This window comes from Schistocerca gregaria, chromosome 10 (assembly GCF_023897955.1).
Source record: "Schistocerca gregaria isolate iqSchGreg1 chromosome 10, iqSchGreg1.2, whole genome shotgun sequence".
Lineage (NCBI taxonomy): Eukaryota > Metazoa > Arthropoda > Insecta > Orthoptera > Acrididae > Schistocerca > Schistocerca gregaria.
In genome coordinates, this window is record NC_064929.1 from 42477894 (window position 1) to 42505094 (window position 27201).

Genomic DNA, 27201 nt, shown 5'->3' on the forward strand with positions numbered 1-27201 from the left:
GATTCATCAACACTCTAAAGCTCCATATATTACAGAATGCCTCCAGATGTGCTTCGGAAACTATTACTGGTCTTCCAGGGAACGATCAAAGCGTAGACAATTTAAGATATTACTCCCATGGATAAAAGTCCGCATGGTATTTATTGTATTCAATGAAGATGCAATTTTTGTGTTTCATCAACTCTATGTAGGTCCACAGATCACAGAATGCCTCCATATGTGCTTCGGAAACAACTACTGGTCTTCCAGGGAGCGATCAAATCGTAGACAGTTTGAGACATTACTCCCGTGGAGAAAAGTCCGCATGGAACTTATTGTATTCAATGTAGATGCAATTTTTGTGTTTCCTCAACATCCTGTAGGTCCACAGATTCCTGAATGCCCCCAGATGTGCTTGGGAAACTACTACTGGTCTTCCAGGGAACGATCGAAACGTAGACAGTTTGAGACATTACTCCCATGGAGAAAAGTTTGCTTGGTACTTATTGTATTCAATGCCGATGCAATTTTTGTGTTTCATCAACACTCTGTAGGTCCACAGATTACAGAATGCTTCCAGATGCGCTTCGGAAACTACTACTGGACTTCCTGGAATCGATCAAAGCGTAGACAGTTTGAGACAATTCTCCCATGGAGAAAAGTCCGCAAGATACGTATTGTATTCAATGCCGATGCAATTTTTGTGCTTCATCAACACTCTGTAGGTCCACAGATTACAGCATTCCTTCAGATGTGCTTCGGAAACTACTACTGGTCTTCCTGGAATCGATCATCGCGTAGACAGTTTGAGACAATTCTCCCATGGAGAAAAGTCCGCATGGTACTAATTGTATACAATTCCGATGCTATATTTGTGTTTCATCACCACTCTGTAGGTCCACAGATTACAGAATTCCTCCAGATGCGCTTCGGAAACTATACTGGTCTTCCAGGGAACGATGAAAGCGTACACAGTTTGAGGCATTACTCCCATGGAGAAAAGTCCGCATCGTACTTATTGTATACAATGCCGATGCTATATTTGTGTTTCATCCCCACTCTGAAGCTCCATATATTACAGAATGCCTCCAGACGTGCTTCGGAAACTACTACTGGTCTTCCAGAGAACGATCAAAGCGTAGTCAGTTTGAGGCATTACTCCCATTTAGAAAAGTCCGCATGGTACTTATTGTATACAATGCCGATGCCGTATTTGTGTTTCATCACCACTCTGAAGCTCCATATATTACAGAATGCCACCAGATGTGCTTCGGAAACTGTTACTGGTCTTCCAGGGAACGATCAAAGCGTCGACAGTTTAAGAAATTACTCCCGTGGAGAAAAGTCCGCATGGAACTTATTGTATTCAATGTAGATGCAATTTTTGTGTTTCCTCAACATCCTGTAGGTCCACAGATTCCTGAATGCCCCCAGATGTGCTTGGGAAACTACTACTGGTCTTCCAGGGAACGATCGAAACGTAGACAGTTTGAGACATTACTCCCATGAAGAAAAGTCCTCATGGTACTTATTGTATTCAATGCCGATGCAATTTTTGTGCTTCATCAACACTCTGTAGGTCCACAGATTACAGAATGCCTCCAGATGCGCTTCGAAAACTGCTACTGGTCTTTAATGGCACGATCAAAACGTAGACAATTTGAGACATTACTCCCATGGAGAAAAGTCCGCATGGTACTTATTGTATTCAATGCCGATGCAATTTTTGTGTTTCATCAACACTCTGTAGGTCCACAGATTACAGAATGCCTCCAGATGTGCTTCGGAAACTACTACTAATCTTCCAGGGAACAATCAAATCGTAGAGAGTTTGAGACATTACTCCCATGAAGAAAAGTCCTCATGGTACTTATTGTATTCAATGCCGATGCAATTTTTGTGCTTCATCAACACTCTGTAGGTCCACAGATTACAGAATGCCTCCAGATGCGCTTCGGAAACTACTATTGGTCTTCCTGGAATCGATCAAAGCGTAGACAGTTTGAGACAATTCTCCCATGGAGAAAAGTCCGCAAGATACGTATTGTATTCAATGCCGATGCAATTTTTTTGCTTCATCAACATTCTGTAGGTCCACAGATTACAGCATTCCTTCAGATGTGCTTCAGAAACTACTACTGGTCTTTCTGGAATCGATCAAAGCGTAGACAGTTTGAGACAATTCTCCCATGGAGAAAAGTCCGCATGGTACTTATTGTATACAATTCCGATGCTATATTTGTGTTTCATCACCACTCTGTAGGTCCACAGATTACAGAATGCCTCCAGATGTGCTTCGGAAACTACTACTAATCTTCCAGGGATCGATCAAATCGTAGACAGTTTGAGACATTACTCCCATGAAGAAAAGTCCGCATGGTACTTATTAAATTCAATGCCGATGCAATTTCTGTGCTTCATCAACACTCTGTAGGTCCACAGATTACAGAATGAATCCAGATGTGCTTCGGAAACTACTACTGGTCTTCCAGGGAACGATGAAAGCGTAGACAGTTTGAGGCATTACTCCCATGGAGAACAGTCCGCATCGTACTTATTGTATACAATGCCGATGCTATATTTGTGTTTCATCCCCACTCTGAAGCTCCATATATTACAGAATGCCTCCAGATGTGCTTCGGAAACTACTACTGGTCTTCCAGGGAACGATCAAAGCGTAGTCAGTTTGAGGCATTACTCCCATTTAGAAAAGTCCGCATGGTACTTATTGTATAAAATGCCGATGCCGTATTTGTGTTTCATCACCACTCTGAAGCTCCATATATTACAGATTGCCTCCAGATGTGCTGCGGAAACAACTACTGGTCTCCCAGGGAGCAATCAAATCGTAGACAGTTTGAGACATTACTCCCGTGGAGAAAAGTCCGCATGGAACTTATTGTATTCAGTGTCGATGCAATTTTTGTGTTTCATCAACACTCTGTAGGTCCACAGATTACAGAGTGCCTCCGGTTGCGCTTCGGAAACTACTACTGGTCTTTACTGGAACGATCAAAACGTAGACAATTTGAGACATTACTCCCATGGAGAAAAGTCCGCATGGTACTTATTGTATTCAATGCCGATGCAATTTTTGTGTTTCATCAACACTCTGTAGGTCCACAGATTACAGAATGCCTCCAGATTTGCTTCGGAAACTACTACTAATCTTCCAGGGAACGATCAAATCGTAGACAGTTTGAGACATTACTCCCATGAAGAAAAGTCCGCATAGTACTTATTGTATTCAATGCCGATGCAATTTTTGTGCTTCATCAACACTCTGTATATCCACAGATTACAGAATGCCTCCAGATGTGCTTCAGAAACTACTACTGGTCTTCCAGGGAACGATCAAAGCGTAGACAGTTTGAGGCATTACTTACATTGAGAAAAGTCCGCATCGCACTTATTGTATACAATGCCGATGCTATATTTGTGATTCATCACCACTCTGAAGCTCCATATATTACAGAATGCCTCCAGATGTGCTTCGGAAACTATTACTGGTCTTCCAGTGAACGATCAAAGCGTAGACAGTTTAAGATATTACTCCCATGGAGAAAAGTCCGCATGGTATTTATTGTATTCAATGCCGATGCAATTTTTGTGTTTCAGCAACTCTCTGTAGGTCCACAGATCACAGAATGCCTCCATATGTGCTTCGGAAACAACTACTGGTCTTCCAGGGAGCGATCAAATCGTAGACAGTTTGAGACATTACTCCCATGGAGAAAAGTCCGCATGGAACTTATTGTATTCAATGTAGATGCAATTTTTGTGTTTCCTCAACATCCTGTAGGTCCACAGATTCCTGAATGCCCCCAGATGTGCTTGGGAAACTACTACTGGTCTTCCAGGGAACGATCGAAAGGTAGACAATTTGAGACATTACTCCCATGGAGAAAAGTCCACACGGTACTTATTGTATTCAATGCCGATGCAATTTTTGTGTTTCATCAACACTCTGTAGGTCCACAGATTACAGCATGCCTCCAGATGTGCTTCGGACACTACTAATGGTCTTCGTGCAATCGATCAAAGCGTAGACAGTTTGAGACAATTCTCCCATGGAGAAAAGTCCACATGGTACTTATTGTCTTCAATGCCGATGCAATTTTTGTGTTTCATCAACACTCTGTAGTTTCACATTTTACAGCATGCCTCCAGATGTGCATCAGAAACTACTACAGGTTTTTCTGGAGTCGATGAAAGCGTAGTGAGTTTGAGACATTACTCCCATACAGAAAAGTCCGCATGGTACTTATGGTATTCAATGGCTATGCAATTTTTGTGTTTCATCAACACTCTGTAGGTCCACAGATTACAGAATGCCTCCAGATGTGGTTCGGAAACTACTACTGGTCTTCTAGGGAGCGATCAAAACGTAGACAGTTTGAGACATTACTCCCATGGAGAAAAGTCCGCATGGTACTTATCGTATTCAATGCCGATGCAATTTTTGTGTTCCATCACCATTCATAAGCTCCATAGATTACAGAATGCCTCCAGATGTGCTTCGTAAACTACTACTGGTCATCCAGGAACGATCAAAGCGTAGACTGTTTGAGACATTACTCCCATGGAGAAAAGTCCGCATGGTACTTATTGTATTCAATGCCGACGCAATTTTTGTGCTTCATCAACACTCTGTAGGTCCACAGATTACAGAATGCCTCCAGATGTGCTTCGGAAACTACTACTGGTCTTCCAGGGAACGATCAAACCGTAGACAGTTAGAGGCATTACGCCCATGGAGAAAAGTCCGCATGGTACTTATTGTATACAATGATGATGCTATATTTGTGTTTCATCACCACTCTGAAGATCCATATATTACAGAAAGCCTCCAGATTTGCTTCCAAAACTACTACGGGTCTTCCAGGGAACGATCAAAGTGTATACAGTTTAAGATATTACTCCCATGGAGAAAAGTCCGCATGGTATTTATTGTATTCAATGCCGATGCAATTTTTGTGTTTCATCAACTCTCTGTAGGTCCACAGATCACAGAATGCCTCCAGATGTGCTTCGAAAACAACTACTGGATTTCCAGGGAGCAATCAAATCGTAGACAGCTTGAGACATTACTCCTGTGGAGAAAAGTCCGCATGGTAATTATTGTATTCAATGTCGATGCAATTTATGTGTTTCAACAACATCCTGTAGGTCCACAGATTCCTCAATGCCCCCAGATGTGCTTTGGAAACTACTACTGGTCTTCCGGTGACCGATCAAGGCGTAGACACTTTAAGACATTACTCCCATGGAGAAAAGTCTGCATGGTTCTTATTGTATTCAATGCCGATGCAATTTTTGTGTTTCATCAACATCCTGTAAGTCCACAGATCCCAGAATGCCTCGAGATGTGCTTCGGGAACTACTACTGGTCTTCCAGGAAACGATCAAAACGTAGACAGTTTGAGACATTACTCCCATAGAGAAAAGTCCGCATGGTACTTATTGTATTCAATGCCGATGCTATTTTTGTGTTTCATCACCACTCTGAAGCTCCATAGATTACAGAATGCCTCCAGATGTGCTTCGGAAACTACTACTTTATTCCAGGGGACGATTAAATCGTAGAAAGTTTGAGACATTACTCCCATGGAGAAAAGTCCGCGTGGTACTTATTCTATTCAATGCCGTTGCTATTATTGTGTTTCATCACCCCTCTGAAGCTCAATATAAAACAGAATGCATCCAGATGTGCTTCGGAAACTACTACTGGTCTTCCATGGTACGATTAAAGCGTAGACAGATTAAGACATTACTCGAATGGAGAAAAGTCTGCATGGTACTTATTGTATTCAATGCCGATGCAATTTTTGTGTTTCATCAACTCTCTGTAGGTCCACAGATCACAGAATTCCTCCAGATGTGCTTCGGAAACTACTACTGGTCTTCCAGGGAGCGATCAAATCGTAGACAGTTTGAGACATTACTCCCATGGAGAAAAGTCCGCATGGAACTCATTGTATTCAATGCCGATGCAATTTTTGTGTTTCATCAACATCTTGTAAGTCCACAGATCCCTGAATGCCTCGAGATGTGCTTCGGAAACTACTACTAGTCTTCCAGGGAACGATCAAAACGTAGACAGTTAGAGACATTACTCCCATGGAGAAAAGTCCGCATGGTACTTATTGTATTCAATGCCGATGCAACATTTGTGTTTCATCAACACTCTGTAGGTCCACAAATTACAAAATGCTTCCAGATGTGCTTCGGAAACTTTTACTGGTCTTCCAGGAAACGATCAAAGCGTAGACAGTTTGAGACATTTCTCCCATGGAGAAAAGTCCGCATGGAACTCATTGTATTCAATGCCGATGCAATTTTTGTGTTTCATCAACATCCTGTAAGTCCACAGATCCCAGAATGCCTCGAGATGTGCTTCGGAAACTACTACTAGTCTTCCAGGGAACGATCAAAACGTAGACAGTTAGAGACATTACTCCCATGGAGAAAAGTCCGCATGGAACTCATTGTATTCAATGCCGATGCAATTTTTGTGTTTCATCAACATCCTGTAAGTCCACAGATCCCAGAATGCCTCAAGATGCGCTTCGGAAACTACTATTGGTCTTCCTGGAATCGATCAAAGCGTAGACAGTTTGAGACAATTCTCCCATGGAGAAAAGTCCGCAAGATACGTATTGTATTCAATGCCGATGCAATTTTTTTGCTTTATCAACGCTCTGTAGGTCCACAGATTACAGCATTCCTTCAGATGTGCTTCAGAAACTACTACTGGTCTTTCTGGAATCGATCAAAGCGTAGACAGTTTGAGACAATTCTCCCATGGAGAAAAGTCCGCATGGTACTTATTGTATACAATTCCGATGCTATATTTGTGTTTCATCAACACTCTGTAGGTCCACAGATTACAGAATGCCTCCAGATGTGCTTCGGAAACTACTACTAATCTTCCAGGGAACGATCAAATCGTAGACAGTTTGAGACATTACTCCCATGAAGAAAAGTCCGCATGGTACTTATTGAATTCAATGCCGATGCAATTTTTGTGCTTCATCAACACTCTGTAGGTCCACAGATTACAGAATGAATCCAGATGTGCTTCGGAAACTACTACTGGTCTTCCAGGGAACGATGAAAGCGTAGACAGTTTGAGGCATTACTCCCATGGAGAAAAGTCCGCATCGTACTTATTGTATACAATGCCGATGCTATATTTGTGCTTCATCCCCACTCTGAAGCTCCATATATTACAGAATGCCTCCAGATGTGCTTCGGAAACTACTACTGGTCTTCCAGGGAACGATCAAAGCGTTGTCAGTTTGAGGCATTACTCCCATTTAGAAAAGTCCGCATGGTACTTATTGTATACAATGCCGAAGACGTATTTGTGTTTCATCACCACTCTGAAGCTCCATATATTACAGATTGCCTCCAGATATGCTTCGGAAACAACTACTGGTCTTCCAGGGAGCAATCAAATCGTAGACAGTTTGAGACATTACTCCCGTGGAGAAAAGTCCGCATGGAACTTATTGTATTCAGTGTCGATGCAATTTTTGTGTTTCATCAACACTCTGTAGGTCCACAGATTACAGAGTGCCTCCGGTTGCGCTTCGGAAACTACTACTGGTCTTTAATGGAACGATCAAAACGTAGACAATTTGAGACATTACTCCCATGGAGAAAAGACCGCATGGTACTTATTGTATTCAATGCCGATGCAATTTTTGTGTTTCATCAACACTCTGTAGGTCCACAGATTACAGAATGCCTCCAGATTTGCTTCGGAAACTACTACTAATCTTCCAGGGAACGATCAAATCGTAGACAGTTTGAGACATTACTCCCATGAAGAAAAGTCCGCATAGTACTTATTGTATTCAATGCCGATGCAATTTTTGTGCTTCATCAACACTCTGTAGATCCACAGATTACAGAATGCCTCCAGATGTGCTTCAGAAACTACTACTGGTCTTCCAGGGAACGATCAAAGCGTAGACAGTTTGAGGCAATACTTACATTGAGAAAAGTCCGCATCGCACTTATTGTATACAATGCCGATGCTATATTTGTGATTCATCACCACTCTGAAGCTCCATATATTACAGAATGCCTCCAGATGTGCTTCGGAAACTATTACTGGTCTTCCAGGGAACGATCAAAGCGTAGACAGTTTAAGATATTACTTCCATGGAGAAAATACCGCATGGTATTTATTGTATTCAATGCCGATGCAATTTTTGTGTTTCAGCAACTCTCTGTAGGTCCACAGATCACAGAATGCCTCCATATGTGCTTCGGAAACAACTACTGGTCTTCCAGGGAGCGATCAAATCGTAGACAGTTTGAGACATTACTCCCGTGGAGAAAAGTCCGCATGGAACTTATTGTATTCAATGTAGATGCAATTTTTGTGTTTCCTCAACATCCTGTAGGTCCACAGATTCCTGAATGCCCCCAGATGTGCTTGGGAAACTACTAATGGTCTTCCAGGGAACGATCGAAACGTAGACAATTTGAGACATTACTCCCATGGAGAAAAGTCCACACGGTACTTATTGTATTCAATGCCGATGCAATTTTTTGTTTCATCAACACTCTGTAGGTCCACAGATTACAGCATGCCTCCAGATGTGCTTCGGAAACTACTAATAGTCTTCGTGCAATCGATCAAAGCGTAGACAGTTTGAGACAATTCTCCCATGGAGAAAAGTCCACATGGTACTTATTGTCTTCAATGCCGATGCAATTTTTGTGCTTCATCAACACTCTGTAGTTTCACATTTTACAGCATGCCTCCAGATGTGCATCAGAAACTACTACAGGTTTTTCTGGAATCGATGAAAGCGTAGTCAGTTTGAGACATTACTCCCATACAGAAAAGTCCGCATGGTACTTATGGTATTCAATGGCTATGCAATTTTTGTGTTTCATCAACACTCTGTAGGCCCACAGATTACAGAATGCCTCCAGATGAGGTTCGGAAACTACTACTGGTCTTCTAGGGAGCGATCAAAACGTAGACAGTTTGAGACATTACTCCCATGGAGAAAAGTCCGCATGGTACTTATCGTATTCAATGCCGATGCAATTTTTGTGTTCCCTCACCATTCATAAGCTCCTTAGATTACAGAATGCCTCCAGATGTGCTTCGTAAACTACTACTGGTCATCCAGGAACGATCAAAGCGTAGACTGTTTGAGACATTACTCCCATGGAGAAAAGTCCGCATGGTACTTATTGTATTCAATGCCGATGCAATTTTTGTGCTTCATCAACACTCTGTAGGTCCACAGATTACAGAATGCCTCCAGATGTGCTTCGGAAACTACTACTGGTCTTCCAGAGAACGATCAAAGCGTAGTCAGTTTGAGGCATTTCTCCCATTTAGAAAAGTCCGCATGGTACTTATTGTATACAATGCCGATGCCATATTTGTGTTTCATCACCACTCTGAAGCTCCATATATTACAGAATGCCTCCAGATGTGCTTCGGAAACTGTTACTGGTCTTCCAGGGAACGATCAAAGTGTCGACAGTTTAAGAAATTACTCCCGTGGAGAAAAGTCCGCATGGAACTTATTGTATTCAATGTAGATGCAATTTTTGTGTTTCCTCAACATCCTGTAGGGCCACAGATTCCTGAATGCCCCCAGATGTGCTTGGGAAACTACTACTGGTCTTCCAGGGAACGATCGAAACGTAGACAGTTTGAGACATTACTCCCATGGAGAAAAGTCCCCACGGTACTTATTGTATTCAATGCCGATGCAATTTTTGTGTTTCATCAACACTCTGTAGGTCCACAGATTACAGCATGCCTCCTGATTTGCTTCGGAAACTACTAATGGTCTTCGTCCAATCGATCAATTCGTAGACAGTTTGAGACAATTCTCCCATGGAGAAGAGTCCACATGGTACTGATTGTCTTCAATGCCGATGCAATTTTTGTGTTTCATCAACACTCTGTAGGTCCACAGATTCGTGAATGAACCCAGATGTGCTTTCGAAACTACTACTGGTCTTCCAGGGAGCGATCGAAACGTAGACAGTTTGAGACATTACTCCCATGGAGAAAAGTTTGCATGGTACTTATTGTATTCAATGACTGATGCAATTTTTGTGTTTCATCAACACTCTGTAGGTCCACAGATTACAGAATGCCTCCAGATGCGCTTCGAAAACTACTACTGGTCTTTAATGGCACGATCAAAACGTAGACAATTTGAGACATTACTCCCATGGAGAAAAGTCCTCATGGTACTTATTGTATTCAATGCCGATGCAGTTTTTGTGTTTCATCAACACTCTGTAGGTCCACAGATTACAGAATGCCTCCAGATGTGCTTCGGAAACTACTACTAATCTTCCAGGGAACGATCAAATCGTAGACAGTTTGAGACATTACTCCCATGAAGAAAAGTCCTCATGGTACTTATTGTATTCAATGCCGATGCAATTTTTGTGCTTCATCAACACTCTGTAGGTCCACAGATTACAGAATGCCTCCAGATGCGCTTCGGAAACTACTATTGGTCTTCCTGGAATCGATCAAAGCGTAGATAGTTTGAGACAATTCTCCCATGGAGAAAAGTCCGCATGGTACTTATTGTATACAATTCCGATGCTATATTTGTGTTTCATCACCACTCTGTAGGTCCACAGATTACAGAATGCCTCCAGATGTGCTTCGGAAACTACTACTAATCTTCCAGGAAACGATCAAATCGTAGACAGTTTGAGACATTACTCCCATGAGGAAAAGTCCGCATGGTACTTATTGAATTCAATGCCGATGCAATTTTTGTGCTTCATCAACACTCTGTAGGTCCACAGATTACAGAATGAATCCAGATGTGCTTCGGAAACTACTACTGGTCTTCCAGGGAACGATGAAAGCGTAGACAGTTTGAGGCATTACTCCCATGGAGAAAAGTCCGCATCGTACTTATTGTATACAATGCCGATGCTATATTTGTGTTTCATCCCCACTCTGAAGCTCCATATATTACAGAATGCCTCCACATGTGCTTCGGAAACTACTACTGGTCTCCCAGGGAACGATCAAAGCGTAGTCAGTTTGAGGCATTACTCCCATTTAGAAAAGTCCGCATCGTACTTATTGTATACAATGCCGATGCCGTATTTGTGTTTCATCACCACTCTGAAGCTCCATATATTACAGATTGCCTCCAGATGTGCTTCGGAAACAACTACTGGTCTTCGAGGGAGCAATCAAATCGTAGACAGTTTGAGACATTACTACCGTGGAGAAAAGTCCGCATGGAACTTATTGTATTCAGTGTCGATGCAATTTTTGTGTTTCATCAACACTCTGTAGGTCCACAGATTACAGAGTGCCTCCGGTTGCGCTTCGGAAACTACTACTGGTCTTTAATGGAACGATCAAAACGTAGACAATTTGAGACATTACTCCCATGGAGAAAAGTCCGCATGGTACTTATTGTATTCAATGCCGATGCAATTTTTGTGTTTCATCAACACTCTGTAGGTCCACAGATTACAGAATGCCTCCAGATGTGCTTCGGAAACTACTACTAATCTTCCAGGGAACGATCAAATCGTAGACAGTTTGAGACATTACTCCCATGAAGAAAAGTCCGCATAGTACTTATTGTATTCAATGCCGATGCAATTTTTGTGCTTCATCAACACTCTGTAGATCCACAGATTACAGAATGCCTCCAGATGTGCTTCAGAAACTACTACAGGTCTTCCAGGGAACGATCAAAGCGTAGAAAGTTTGAGGCATTACTTACATTGAGAAAAGTCCGCATCGCACTTATTGTATACAATGCCGATGCTATATTTGTGATTCATCACCACTCTGAAGCTCCATATATTACAGAATACCTCCAGATGTGCTTCGGAAACTATTACTGGTCTTCCAGGGAACGATCAAAGCGTCGACAGTTTAAGAAATTACTCCCGTGGAGAAAAGTCCGCATGGAACTTATTGTATTCAATGTAGATGCAATTTTTGTGTTTCCTCAACATCCTGTAGGGCCACAGATTCCTGAATGCCCCCAGATGTCCTTGGGAAACTACTACTGGTCTTCCAGGGAACGATCGAAACGTAGACAGTTTGAGACATTACTCCCATGGAGAAAAGTCCCCACGGTACTTATTGTATTCAATGCCGATGCAATTTTTGTGTTTCATCAACACTCTGTAGGTCCACAGATTACAGCATGCCTCCTGATTTGCTTCGGAAACTACTAATGGTCTTCGTCCAATCGATCAATTCGTAGACAGTTTGAGACAATTCTCCCATGGAGAAGAGTCCACATGGTACTTATTGTCTTCAATGCCGATGCAATTTTTGTGTTTCATCAACACTCTGTAGGTCCACAGATTCGTGAATGAACCCAGATGTGCTTTCGAAACTACTACTGGTCTTCCAGGGAGCGATCGAAACGTAGACAGTTTGAGACATTACTCCCATGGAGAAAAGTTTGCATGGTACTTATTGTATTCAATGACTGATGCAATTTTTGTGTTAAATCAACACTCTGTAGGTCCACAGATTACAGAATGCCTCCAGATGCGCTTCGAAAACTACTACTGGTCTTTAATGGCACGATCAAAACGTAGACAATTTGAGACATTACTCCCATGGAGAAAAGTCCTCATGGTACTTATTGTATTCAATGCCGATGCAATTTTTGTGTTTCATCAACACTCTGTAGGTCCACAGATTACAGAATGCCTCCAGATGTGCTTCGGAAACTACTACTAATCTTCCAGGGAACGATCAAATCGTAGACAGTTTGAGACATTACTCCCATGAAGAAAAGTCCTCATGGTACTTATTGTATTCAATGCCGATGCAATTTTTGTGCTTCATCAACACTCTGTAGGTCCACAGATTACAGAATGCCTCCAGATGCGCTTCGGAAACTACTATTGGTCTTCCTGGAATCGATCAAAGCGTAGATAGTTTGAGACAATTCTCCCATGGAGAAAAGTCCGCAAGATACATATTGTATTCAATGCCGATGCTTTTTTTTTGCTTCATCAACACTCTGTAGGTCCACCGATTACAGCATTCCTTCAGATGTGCTTCAGAAACTACTACTGGTCTTTCTCGAATCGATCAAAGCGTAGACAGTTTGAGACAATTCTCCCATGGAGAAAAGTCCGCATGGTACTTATTGTATACAATTCCGATGCTATATTTGTATTTCATCACCACTCTGTAGGTCCACAGATTACAGAATGCCTCCAGATGTGCTTCGGAAACTACTACTAATCTTCCAGGAAACGATCAAATCGTAGACAGTTTGAGACATTACTCACATGAGGAAAAGTCCGCATGGTACTTATTGAATTCAATGCCGATGCAATTTTTGTGCTTCATGAACACTCTGTAGGTCCACAGATTACAGAATGAATCCAGATGTGCTTCGGAAACTACTACTGGTCTTCCAGGGAACGATGAAAGCGTAGACAGTTTGAGGCATTACTCCCATGGAGAAAAGTCCGCATCGTACTTATTGTATACAATGCCGATGCTATATTTGTGTTTCATCCCCACTCTGAAGCTCCATATATTACAGAATGCCTCCAGATGTGCTTCGGAAACTACTACTGGTCTCCCAGGGAACGATCAAAGCGTAGTCAGTTTGAGGCATTACTCCCATTTAGAAAAGTCCGCATCGTACTTATTGTATACAATGCCGATGCCGTATTTGTGTTTCATCACCACTCTGAAGCTCCATATATTACAGATTGCCTCCAGATGTGCTTCGGAAACAACTACTGGTCTTCCAGGGAGCAATCAAATCGTATACAGTTTGAGACATTACTCCCGTGGAGAAAAGTCCGCATGGAACTTATTGTATTCAGTGTCGATGCAATTTTTGTGTTTCATCAACACTCTGTAGGTCCACAGATTACAGAGTGCCTCCGGTAGCGCTTCGGAAACTACTACTGGTCTTTAATGGAACGATCAAAACGTAGACAATTTGAGACATTACTCCCATGGAGAAAAGTCCGCATGGTACTTATTGTATTCAATGCCGATGCAATTTTTGTGTTTCATCAACACTCTGTAGGTCCACAGATTACAGAATGCCTCCAGATGTGCTTCGGAAACTACTACTAATCTTCCAGGGAACGATCAAATCGTAGACAGTTTGAGACATTACTCCCATGAAGAAAAGTCCGCATAGTACTTATTGTATTCAATGCCGATGCAATTTTTGTGCTTCATCAACACTCTGTAGATCCACAGATTACAGAATGCCTCCAAATGTGCTTCAGAAACTACTACTGGTCTTCCAGGGAACGATCAAAGCGTAGACAGTTTGAGGCATTACTTACATTGAGAAAAGTCCGCATCGCACTTATTGTATACAATGCCGATGCTATATTTGTGATTCATCACCACTCTGAAGCTCCATATATTACAGAATGCCTCCAGATGTGCTTCGGAAACTATTACTGGTCTTCCAGGGAACGATCAAAGCGTAGACAGTTTAAGATATTACTCCCATGGAGAAAAGTCCGCATGGTATTTATTGTATTCAATGCCGATGCAATTTTTGTGTTTCAGCAACTCTCTGTAGGTCCACAGATCACAGAATGCCTCCATATGTGCTTCGGAAACAACTACTGGTCTTCCAGGGAGCGATCAAATCGTAGACAGTTTGAGACATTACTCCCGTGGAGAAAAGTCCGCATGGAACTTATTGTATTCAATGTAGATGCAATTTTTGTGTTTCCTCAACATCCTGTAGGTCCACAGATTCCTGAATGCCCCCAGATGTGCTTGGGAAACTACTACTGGTCTTCCAGGGAATGATCGAAACGTAGACAATTTGAGACATTACTCCCATGGAGAAAAGTCCACACGGTACTTATTGTATTCAATGCCGATGCAATTTTTGTGTTTCATCAACACTCTGTAGGGCCACAGATTACAGCATTCCTCCAGATGTGCTTCGGAAACTACTAATGGTCTTCGTGCAATCGATCAAAGCGTAGACAGTTTGAGACAATTCTCCCATGGAGAAAAGTCCACATGGTACTTATTGTCTTCAATGCCGATGCAATTTTTGTGTTTCATCAACACTCTGTAGGTCCACAGATTACAGAATGCCTCCAGATGTGGTTCGGAAACTACTACTGGTCTTCTAGGGAGCGATCAAAACGTAGACAGTTTGAGACATTACTCCCATGGAGAAAAGTCCGCATGGTACTTATCGTATTCAATGCCGATGCAATTTTTGTGTTCCCTCACCATTCATAAGCTCCATAGATTACAGAATGCCTCCAGATGTGCTTCGTAAACTACTACTGGTCATCCAGGAACGATCAAAGCGTAGACTGTTTGAGACATTACTCCCATGGAGAAAAGTCCGCATGGTACTTATTGTATTCAATGCCGATGCAATTTTTGTGCTTCTCCAACATTCTGTAGGTCCACAGATTACAGAATGCCTCCAGATGTGCTTCGGAAACTACTACTGGTCTTCCAGGGAACGATCAAACCGTAGACAGTTTGAGGCATTACGCCCATGGAGAAAAGTCCGCATGGTACTTATTGTATACAATGATGATGCTATATTTGTGTTTCATCACCACTCTGAAGATCCATATATTACAGAAAGCCTCCAGATTTGCTTCCAAAACTACTACGGGTCTTCCAGGGAACGATCAAAGTGTATACAGTTTAAGATATTACTCCCATGGAGAAAAGTGCGCATGGTATTTATTGTATTCAATGGCGATGCAATTTTTGTGTTTCATCAACTCTCTGTAGGTCCACAGATCACAGAATGCCTCCAGATGTGCTTCGAAAACAACTACTGGATTTCCAGAGAGCAATCAAATCGTAGACAGCTTGAGACATTACTCCTGTGGAGAAAAGTCCGCATGGTAATTATTGTATTCAATGTCGATGCAATTTTTGTGTTTCAACAACATCCTGTAGGTCCACAGATTCCTCAATGCCCCCAGATGTGCTTGGAAACTACTACTGGTCTTCCAGTGACCGATCAAGGCGTAGACACTTTAAGACATTACTCCCATGGAGAAAAGTCTGCATGGTACTTATTGTATTCAATGCCGATGCAATTTTTGTGTTTCATCAACATCCTGTAAGTCCACAGATCCCAGAATGCCTCGAGATGTGCTTCGGGAACTACTACTGGTCTTCCAGGAAACGTTCAAAACGTAGACAGTTTGAGACATTACTCCCATGGAGAAAAGTCCGCATGGTACTTATTGTATTCAATGCCGATGCTATTTTTGTGTTTCATCACCACTCTGAAGCTCCATAGATTAAAGAATGCCTCCAGATGTGCTTCGGAAACTACTACTTTTCTTCCAGGGGACGATCAAATCGTAGAAAGTTTGAGACATTACTCCCATGGAGAAAAGTCCGCGTGGTACTTATTCTATTCAATGCCGTTGCTATTATTGTGTTTCATCACCCCTCTGAAGCTCCATATAAAACAGAATGCATCCAGATGTGCTTCGGAAACTACTACTGGTCTTCCATGGTACGATCAAAGCGTAGACAGTTTAAGACATTACTCGAATGGAGAAAAGTCTGCATGGTACTTATTGTATTCAATGCCGATGCAATTTTTGTGTTTCATCAACTCTCTGTAGGTCCACAGATCACAGAATTCCTCCAGATGTGCTTCGGAAACTACTACTATTCTTCCAGGGAGCGATCAAATCGTAGACAGTTTGAGACATTACTCCCATGGAGAAAAGTCCGCATGGAACTCATTGTATTCAATGCCGATGCAATTTTTGTGTTTCATCAACATCCTGTAAGTCCACAGATCCCAGAATGCCTCGAGATGTGCTTCGGAAACTACTACTAGTCTTCCAGGGAACGATCAAAACGTAAGCAGTTTGAGACATTACTCCCTTGGAGAAATGTCCGCATGGAACTTATTGTATTCAATGCCGATGCAATTTTTGTGTTTCATCAACACTCTGTAGGTCCACAGACTACAGCATGCCTCCAGATGTGCTTCGAAAACTACTACTGGTCTTCCTGGAATCGATCAAAGCGTAGACAGTTTGAGACAATTCTCCCATGGAGAAAAGTCCGCATGGTACTTATTGTATTCAATGCCGATGCAACATTTGTGTTTCATCAACACTCTGTAGGTCCACAAATTACAAAATGCTTCCAGATGTGCTTCGGAAACTATTACTGGTCTTCCAGGAAACGATCAAAGCGTAGACAGTTTGAGACATTACTCCCATGGAGAAAAGTCCGCATGATACTTATTGTATTCAATGCCGAAGCTATTTTTGTGTTTCATCACCCCTCTAAAGCTCCATAGATTACAGAATGCCTCCAGATGTGCTTCGGAAACTACTACTGGTCTTCCAGGGAACGATCAAATCGTAGACAGTTGAGACATTACTCCCATGGAGAAAAGTCCGCATGGTACTTATTCTATTCAATGCCGATGCAATTTTTGTGTTTCATCAACACAATGTAGTTCCACAGATCACAGAATGCCTCCAGATGTGCTTCGGAAACTACTACTGGTCTTCCAGGGAGCGATCAAATCGTAGACTGTTTGACACATTACTCCCGATGAGAAAAGTCCGCATGGAACTTATTGTATTCAATGCCGATGCAATTTTTGTGTTTCATCAACATCCTGTAGGTCCATAGATTCCAGAATGCCACCAGATGTTCTTTGGAAACAACTACTGGTCTTCCAGGTAACGATCGCAACGTAGACATTTTGAACATTACTTGCATGGAGAAAAGTCAGCATGGTACTCATTGTATTCAATGCCGATGCAATTTTTGTGTCTCATCAACTCTCTGTGGGTCCACAGATCACAGAATGCCTCCAGAAGTGTTTCGGAAACAACTACTGGTCTTCCAGGGATCGATCAGAGCGTAGACAGTTTGAGACATTACTCCCATGGAGAAAAGTCCGCATGGTACTTATTGTATACGATGCCGTTGCTATTATTGTGTTTCATCATCACTCTGAAGCTCCATATATTACAGAATGCATCCAGATGTGCTTCGGAAACTACTACTGGTCTTCCAGGGAGCGATCAAATCGTAGACAGTTTAGACATTACTCCCGATGAGAAAAGTCCGCATGGAACTTATTGTATTCAATGCCGATGCAATTTTTGTGTTTCATCAACATCCTGTAAGTCCACAGATTCCAGAATGCCTCGAGATGTGCTTCGGAAACTACTACTAGCCTTCCAGGGAACGATCAAAACGTAGACTGTTTGTGACATTACTCCAATAGAGAAAAGTACGCATGGTATTTATTGTATTCAATGCCGATGCAATTTTTGTGTTTCATCAACTCTCTGTAGGTCCACAGGTTACAGAATGCCTCCAGATGTGCTTCGGAAACTACACTGGTCTTCCAGGGAACGATCAAAACGTAGACAGTTTGAGACATTACTCCCATGGAGAAAAGTCCGCATGGTACTTATTGTATTCAATGAAGATGATATTTTTGTGTTTCATCACCACTCTGAAGCTCCATAGTTTACAGAATGCCTCCAGATGTGCTTCGGAAACTACTACTGGTCTTCCAGGGAACGATCAAAGCGTAGACAGTTTGAGACATTACTCCCTTGGAGAAATGTCCGCATGGAACTTATTGTATTCAATGCCGATGCAATTTTGGTGTTTCATCAACACTCTGTAGGTCCACAGATTACAGCATGCCTCCAGAGTTGCTTCGAAAACTACTACAGGTCCTCCTGGAATCGATCAAAGCGTAGAAAGTTTGAGACAATTCTCCCATGGAGAAAAGTCCGCATGGTACTTATTGTATTCAATGCCGATGTACTTTTGTGTTTCATCAACACTCTGTAGGTCCACAAATTACAAAATGCTTCCAGATGGGCTTCGGAAACTATTACTGGTCTTCCAGGAAACGATCAAAACGTAGACAGTTTGAGACATTACTCCCATGGAGAAAAGTCCGCATGGTACCATTGTATTTAATGCCGATGCTATTTTTGTGTTTCATCACCACTCTGAAGCTCCATAGATTACAGAATGCCTCCAGATGTGCCTCGGAAACTACTACTGGTCTTCCAGGGAACGATCAAATAGTAGACAGTTTGAGACATTACTCCCATGGAGAAAAGTCCGCATGGAACTTATTCTATTCAATGCCGATGCAATTTTTGTGTTTCATCAACACAATGTATGTCCACAGATTACAGCATGCCTCCAGATGTGCTTCGGAAACTACTACTGGTCTTCCTGGAATCGATCAAAGCGTAGACAGTTTGAGACATTACTCCCATGGAGAAAAGTCCGCATAGTACTTATTGTATTCAATGCCGGTGCAATTTTTGTGCTTCATCAACACTTTGTAGGTCCACAGATTACAAAATGCCTCCAGAAGTGCTTCGGAAACTACTACTGGTCTTCCTGGAATCGATCAAAGCGTAGAATGTTTGAGACATTACTCCCATGTAGAAAAGTCCGCATGGTACTTATTGTATTCAATGCCGATGCAATTTTTGTGTTTCATCACCACTCTGTAGGTCCACAAATTACAAAATGCCTCCAGAAGTGTTTCGGAAACTACTACTGGTCTTCCAGGGATCGATCAAAGCGTAGACAGTTTGAGACATTACTCCCATGCAGAAAAGTCTGCATGGTACTTATTGTATACGATGCAGTTGTTATTATTGTGTTTCATCACCACTCTGAAGCTCCATATATTACAGAATGCATCCAGATGTGCTTCGGAAACTACTACTGGTCTTCCTTGGTACGATCAAAGCGTAGACAGTTTAAGACATTACTGCCATGGAGGAAAGTCTGCATGGTACTTATTGTATTCAATGCCGAAGCAATTTTTGTGTTTCATCAACTCTCTGTAGGTCCACAGATCACAGAATGCCTCCCGATGTACTTCGGAAACTACTACTGGTCTTCCAGGGAGCGATCAAATCGTAGACAGTTTGAGACATTACTCCCGTGGACAAAAGTCCGCACGGCCTTATTGTATTCAATGAAGATGCTATATTTGTGTTTCATCACCACTCTGAAGCGCCATAGATTACAGAATGCCTCCAGATGTGCTTCGGAAACTACTACTGGTCTTCCAGGGAACGATCAAAACGTAGACTGTTTGAGACATTACTAAAACGGAGAAAAGTCCGCATGGTACTTATTGTATTCAATGCCGATGCAATTTTTGTGTTTCATCAACACTCTGTAGGTCCACAAGTTATTAAATGCCTCCAGATGTGCTTCGGAAACTACTACTGGTCTTCCTGGAATCGATCAAAGCGTAGAATGTTTGAGAAATTACTCCCACGGAGAAAAGTCCGCATGGTACTTATTGTATTCAATGCCGATGCAATTTTTGTGTTTCATCACCACTCTGTAGGTCCACAAATTACAAAATGCCTCCAGGTGTCCTTCGGAAACTCTTACTGGTCTTCCAGGGAACGATCAAAATGTGGACAGTTTGAGACATTACTCTCATTGAGAAAAGTCCCCATGGTACTTATTGTATTCAATGCCGATGCAATTTTTGTGTTTCATCAACACTCTGTAGGTGCACAGATTACAGAATTCCTCCAGATGTGCTTCGGAAACTACTACTGGTCTTCCAGGGAACGATCAAATCGTAGCCAGTTTGAGACATTACTCCCGTTTAGAAAAGTCTGCATGGAACATATTGTATTCAATTCCGATGCAATTTTTGTGTTTCATCAACACTCTGTAGGTCTACAGATTACAGAATGCCTCCAGATGTGCTTTCGGAAACTACTACTGGTCTCCCAGGGAGCGATCTATGCGTAGACAGTTTGGGACAATACTCCCATGGAGAAAAGTCCGCATGGAACTAATTGTATTCAATGCCGATGCAATGTTTGTGTTTCATCAACACCCTGTAGGTCCACAGATTCCAGAATGCCACCAGATGTGCTTCGGAAACTACTACTGGTCTTCCAGGGAATGATCAAAGGTAGACAGTTTGAGACATTACTCCCATTGAGAAAAGTCCGCATGGTAATTATTGTATTCAATGCCGATGCAATTTTTGTGTTTCATCAAAAATCTGTAGGTCCACAGAGTACAGACTGCCTAGAGATGTGCTTCGGAAACTACTACTGGCCTTCCTGGGAACGATCAAAACGTAGACAGTTTGAGACATTACTCCCATGGGGAAAAGTCCGCATGGTACTTATTGTATTCAATGGCGATGCAATTGTTGTGTTTCATCAACACTCTGTAGGTCCACAGATTACAGCATGCCTCCAGATGTGCTTCGGAAACTACTACTGGTCTTCCAGGGAACGATCAAACCGTAGACAGTTTGAGGCATTACGCCCATGGAGAAAAGTCCACATGGTACTTATTGTATACAATGATGATGCTATATTTGTGTTTCATCACCACTCTGAAGATCCATATATTACAGAAAGCCTCCAGATTAGCTTCCAAAACTACTACGGGTCTTCCAGGGAACGATCAAAGTGTATACAGTTTAAGATATTACTCCCATGGAGAAAAGTCCGCATGGTATTTATTGTATTCAATGCCGATGCAATTTTTGTGTTTCATCAACTCTCTGTAGGTCCACAGATCACAGAATGCCTCCAGATGTGCTTCGAAAACAACTACTGGATTTCCAGGGAGCAATCAAATCGTAGACAGCTTGAGACATTACTCCTGTGGAGAAAAGTCCGCATGCTACTAATTGTATGTAATGCCGGTGCAATATTTGTGTCTCATCAACACTCTGTAGTTCCACAATTTACAGCATGCCTCCACATGTGCTTCGGAAACTACTACTGGTCTTCCTAAAATCGATCAAAGCGTAGACAGTTCAAGACATTACTCCCATGGAGAAAAGTCCGCATGGTACTTATCGTATTCAATGCCGATGCAATTATTGTGTTTCATCACCACTCTGAAGCTCCGTAGATTACAGAATGCCTCCAGATGTGCTTCGGAATCTACTACTGGTGTTCCAGGGAACGATCAAATCGTAGACAGTTTAAGACATTACTCCCATCGAGAAAAGTCCGCATGGTACTTATTGTATTCAATGCCGATGCAATTTTTGTGTTTCATCAACATCCTGTAAGTCCACAGATTCCACAATGCCTCGAGATGCGCTTCGGAAACTACTACTAGTCTTCCAGGGAACGATCAAAACGTAGACTGTTTGAGACATTACTCCAATGGAGAAAAGTCCGCATGGTACTTATTGTATTCAATACCGATGCAACTCTTGTGTTTCATCAACACTCTGTAGGTCCACAGATCACAGAATGCCTCCAGATGTGCTTCGGAAACAACTACTGGCCTTCCAGGGAGCAATCAAATCGTAGACATCTTGAGACATTACTCCCGTGGAGAAAAGTCCTCATGGAACTTATTGTATTCAATGCCGATGCAATTTTTCTGTTTCATCAACTCTCTGTAGGTCCACAGATCTCAGAATGCCTCCAGATGTGCTTCGGAAACTACTACTGGTCTTCCAGGGAGCGATCAAATCGCAGAGAGTTTGAGAAACTACTCCCATGGAGAAAAGTCCGCATGGTGCTTATTGTATTCATTGCCGATGCAATTTTTGTGTTTCATCAACATCCTGTAAGTCCACAGATTCCAGAATGCCTCGAGATGCGCTTCGGAAACTACTACTAGTCTTCCAGGGGACGATCAAAACGTAGACTGTTTGAGACATTACTCCAATGGAGAAAAGTCCGCATGGTACTTGTTGTATTCAATGCCGATGCAATTTTTGTGTTTCATCAACACTCTGTAGGTCCACAGATTACAGAATGCCTCCAGATGTGCTTCGGAAACTACTACTGGTTTCACAGGGAACGATCAAAACGCAGACAGTTTGAGACATTACTCCCATGGAGAAAAGTCCGCATGGCACTAATTGTATTCAATGAAGATGCTATTTTTCTGTTTCATCACCACTCTGAAGATCCATAGATTACAGAATGCCTCCAGATGTGCTTTGGAAACTACTACTGGTCTTCCAGGGAACAATCAAAGCACGGACAGTTTTAGACATTACTCCCTTTGAGAAAAGTCCGCATGGAACTTATTGTATTCAATGCCGATGCAATTTTTGTGTTTCATCAACACTCTGTAGATCCATAAATTACAAAATGCTTCCAGATGTGCTTCAGAAACTACTACTGGTCTTCCAGGAAACGATCAAAACGTAGACAGTTTGAGACATTACTCCCATGGAGAAAAGTCCGCATGGTACCTATTGTATTCAATGCCGATGCTATTTTTGTGTTTCATCACCACTCTGAAGCTCCATAGATTACAGAATGCCTCCAGATGTGCTTCGGAAACTACTACTGGTCTTCCAGGGGACGATCAAATCGTAGAAAGTTTGAGACATTACTCCCATGGAGAAAAGTCCGCGTAGTACTTATTCTATTCAATGCCGATGAAATTTTTGTGTTTCATCAACACAATGTAGGTCCACAGATTACAGAATGCCTCCAGATGTGCTTCGGAAACTACTACTGGTCTTCCTGGAGTCGATCAAAGCGTAGACAGTTTGAGACATTAATCCCATGGAGAAAAGTCCGCATGGTACTTATTGTATACAATGCCGTTGCTATTATTGTGTTTCATCACCACTCTGAAGCTCCATATAAAACAGAATGCAACCAGATGTGCTTTGGAAACTACTACTGGTCTTCCATGGTACGATCAAAGCATAGACAGTTTAAGACATTACTCCCATGGAGAAAAGTCTGCATGGTACTTATTGTATTCAATGCCGATGCAATTTTTTTGTTTCATCAACATCCTGTAAGTGCACAGATCCCAGAACGCCTCGAGATGTGCTTCGAAAACTACTACTAGTCTTCCAGGGAACGATCAAATCGTAGACTGTTTGAGACATTACTCCAATGGAGAAAAGTCCGCATGGGATTTATTGTATTCAATGCCGATGCAATTTTTGTGTTTCATCAACACTCTGTACGTCCACAGATTACAGAATACCTCCAGATGTGCTTCGGAAACAACTACTGGTCTTCCAGGGAACGATCAAAACGTAGACAGTTGGAGACATTACTCCCATGAAGAAAAGTCCGCAAGGTACTTATTGTATACAATGATGATGCTATTTTTGTGATTCATCACCACTCTGAAGCTCCATAGATTGCAGAATGCCTCCAGATGTGCTTCGGAAACTACTACTGGTCTTCCAGGGAACGATCAAAGCGTAGACAGTTTGAGACATTACTCCCTTGGAGGAATGTCCGCATGGAACTTATTGTATTCAATGCCGATGCAATTTTTGTGTTTCATTAACTTTCCGTAATTCCACAGATTACAGCATGAATCCAGATGTGCTTCGAAAACTACTACTGGTCTTCCTGGAATCGATCAAAGCGTAGACAGTTTGAGACAATTCTCCCATGGAGAAAAGTCCGCATGGTACTCATTGTATTCAATGCCGATGCAATTTTTGTGTTTCATCAACATTCTGTAGGTCCACAAATTACAAAATGCTTCCAGATGTGCTTCGGAAACTATTACTGGTCTTCCAGGAAACGATCAAAACGTAGACAGTTTGAGACATTACTCCCATAGAGACAAGTCCGCATGGTACTTATCGTAATCAATGCCGATGCAATTTTTGTGTTCCGTCACCACTCATAAGCTCCATACATTACAGAATGCCTCCAGATGTGCTTCGGAAACTACTACTGGTCTTCCAGGGAACGATCAAAGCGTAGACAGTTTGAGACATTACTCCCATGGAGAAGAGTCCCCATGGTAATTATTGTATTCAATGCGATGCAATTTTTGTGTTTCATCAACACTCTGTAGGTCCACAGATTACAGAATGCCTCCAGATGTGCTTCGGAAACTACTACTGGTCTTCCAGGGACGATCAAAGAGTAGACAGTTTGAGACAATTCTCCCATGGAGAAAAATCCTCATGGTACTTATTGTATTCAATGCCGATGCAATTTTTGTGTTTCATCAACACTCTGTAGGTCCACATATTACAGAATGCCTCCAGATGTGCTTCAGAAACTACTACTGGTCTTCCAGGGACGATCAAAGCGTAGACAGTTTGAGACATTACTCCCATGGAGAAAAGTCCGTATGGCACTAATTGTATTTAATGCCGTTGCAATATTTGTGTTTCATCAACACTCTGTAGGTCCACAGATTACAGAATACCTCCAGATGTGCTTCGGAAACTACTACTGGTTTTACAGGGAACGATCAAAACGTAGACAGTTTGAGACATTACTCAAATGGAGAAAAGTCCGCATGGTACTTATTGTATTCGATGAGGATGCTATTTTTCTGTTTCATCACCACTCTGAAGATCCATAGATTACAGAATGCCTCCAGATGTGGTTCGGAAACTACTACTGGTCTTCCAGTTAACAATCAAAGGGCAGACAGTTTTAGACATTACTCCCTTGGAGAAATGTCCGCATGGAACTTATTGTATTCAATGCCGATGCAATTTTTGTGTTTCATCAACACTCTGTAGGTCCATAAATTACAAAATGCTTCCAGATGTGCTTCAGAAACTACTACTGGTCTCCCAGGAAACGATCAAATCGTAGACAGTTTGAGACATTACTCCCATGGAGAAAAGTCCGCATGGTACTTATTGTATTCAATGCCGATGCTATTTTTGTGTTTCATCACCACTCTGAAGCTCCATAGATTACAGAATGCCTCCAGTTGTGCTTCGGAAACTACTACTGGTCTTCCAGGAGACGATCAAATCGTAGAAAGTTTGAGACATTACTCCCATGGAGAAAAGTCCGCGTGGTACTTATTCTATTCAATGCCGATGCACTTTTTGTGTTTCATCAACACAACGTAGGTCCACAGGTTACAGCATGCCTCCAGATGTGCTTCGGAAACTACTACTGGTCTTCCTGGAATCGATCAAAGCGTAGACAGTTTGAGACATTAATCCCATGGAGAAAAGTCCGCATGGTACGTATTGTATACAATGCCGTTGCTATAATTGTGTTTCATCACCACTCTGAAGCTAAATATAAAACAGAATGCAACCAGATGTGCTTCGGAAACTACTACTGGTCTTCCATGGTACGATCAAAGCATAGACAGTTTAAGACATTACTCCCATGGAGAAAAGTCTGCATGGTACTTATTGTATTCATGGCCGATGCAATTTTTGTGTTTCATCAACTCTCTGTAGGTCCACAGATCACAGAATGCCTCCAGATGTGCTTCGGAAACTACTACTGGTCTTCCAGGGAGCGATCAAATCGTAGACAGTTTGGGACATTACTCCCGTTGAGAAAAGTCCACATGGAACATATAGTATTCAATGCCGATGCAATTTTTTTGTTTCATCTACATCCTGTAAGTCCACAGATCCCAGAATGCCTCGAGATGTGCTTCGGAAACTACTACTAGTCTTCCAGGGAACGATCAATTCGTAGACTGTTTGAGACATTACTCCAATGGAGAAAAGTCCGCATGGGATTTATTGTATTCAATGCCGATGCAATTTTTGTGTTTCATCAACACTCTGTAGGTCCACAGATTACAGAATGCCTCCAGATGTGCTTCGGAAACTACTACTGGTCTTCCAGGGACGATCAAAGCGTAGACAGTTTGAGACGATTCTCCCATGTAGAAAAGTCCGCATGGTACTTATCGTAATCAATGCCGATGCAATTTTTGTGTTCCGTCACCACTCCTAAGCTCCATAGATTACAGAATGCCTCCAGATGTGCTTCGGATACTACTACTGGTCTTCCAGGGAACGATCAAAGCGTAGACAGTTTGAGACATTACTCCAATGGAGAACAGTCCCCATGGTAATTATTGTATTCAATGCCGATGCAATTTTTGTGTTTCATCAACACTCTGTAGGTCCACAGATTACAGAATGCCTCCAGATGTGCTTCGGAAACTACTACTGGTCTTCCAGGGACGATCAAAGCGTAGACAGTTTGAGACGATTCTCCCATGTAGAAAAGTCCGCATGGTACTTATTGTATTCAATGCAGATGCAATTTTTGTGTTTCATCAACACTCTGTAGGTCCACATATTACAGAATGCCTCCAGATGTGCTTCAGAAAAAACTACTGGTCTTCCAGGGACGATCAAATCGTAGACAGTTTGAGACATTACTCCCATGGAGAAAAGTCCGTATGTCGCTAATTGTATTTAATGCCGTTGCAATATTTGTGTTTCATCAACACTCTGTAGTTCCACATTT